Source organism: Podarcis tiliguerta (genome assembly GCF_965153285.1).
Source record: "Podarcis tiliguerta genome assembly, chromosome: Z".
NCBI lineage: Eukaryota > Metazoa > Chordata > Lepidosauria > Squamata > Lacertidae > Podarcis > Podarcis tiliguerta.
This window is the reverse complement of record NC_139553.1, coordinates 48,150,569-48,151,810: the sequence shown is the minus strand read 5'-3', so window position 1 is coordinate 48,151,810 and position 1,242 is coordinate 48,150,569.

The following is a 1,242-nucleotide window of genomic DNA, read 5'->3' as shown; positions in this document are numbered from 1 at the left end:
CCTACTTGAAAGGCAGCCAAACCTTTGTCAATAATGGGTGAAGTAATGTGAAAGTGACGCTTCAGTCCACCATCTTGAAAATGTTGAACAAGATCACCGCTTCCATCTTGGGAACCTTCATGCCAAGTTTGGTGACAATATCTCAAGGTGTCCAAACCTATAGGGACCCAAAGGGACAACCCACTTTCAAAATATATAGCAAATAAACTGCCTTGTGAATTTGTTGAAATGAGAATGCAGGGTATGTTATATAAATAAATATCTGCCCAAATTTCTCTTAATAGTCAGATCCACTGGCAAACAGAGGAATAGATAAGTCACTGAACAATGAGTTAATCAAACTACCAAGAGCAAGTATCTGGGCCAAAGGAGGCAGGCGTGGAGGCTGCTGTGTTAACACTTCATGGGCAGAGTCAGGAGGCAATAAACAGCCAAGAAAAAAAAATTCCACAAACTTGCAGGGATACAGAAAACAGGGTTTTTGAAGGAACAGAGACATCAGTCTATTAAAAAATGTATTTATTCATTCTTTATATAAATAGATCTTTATAAAAAACAACAACACCAGAGCACACAAATATTCCAAAGTGTACAACGCTTGGGCAAAAAGGTCCTTTGAACTTGTCTAACAGTTTGCAACAAAAGGACAATTTAAGCATCAATTCAAAGATGCTACAGGAAGTCCTTGACACGATTTTGGCCAGCATAACGTCAGAGGGCTCAGTCCTTTGGGTTGTGCATTTGTTGCAAAAGGAGTTGTGTGGGCCTTTGCATTCATAAACCGTTTCCAAGTCTTCTACCATGACATGCTTGTGACAAACATGACAGGCAAGCTAAGACTCCAAAAGCAAGGCATCAAGCCCTGAGCCAAGAATGAAAGCAAGCATCACCAACCGAGTCATTCCACTAAGTTCTCTCCTAGGCAAAAAGACAAGCCTTGCAAGATTTGTTGTGAACATTCCTGCTGTTCAAGTGTCAAAAAAAAAGGAAAAAATTGAAACACCTGATAGAAAGAAGTAGTCCTTCAGAATTGAAGCTGCTTCACAAATGCCAGTGTAAGATTTTTTATCTTCACAGTTTTCGGTTGAAAACATCATCAAGTGAGGAAGGCCATTTGATTCCTGTATTCCTGTTGCCTGGTTGGTCCAACAAGTTGTTGTTGCTTTATTATATATATATATATATATATATATAATAAAGCAACAACAACTTGTTGGACCAACCATTATATATATATATATA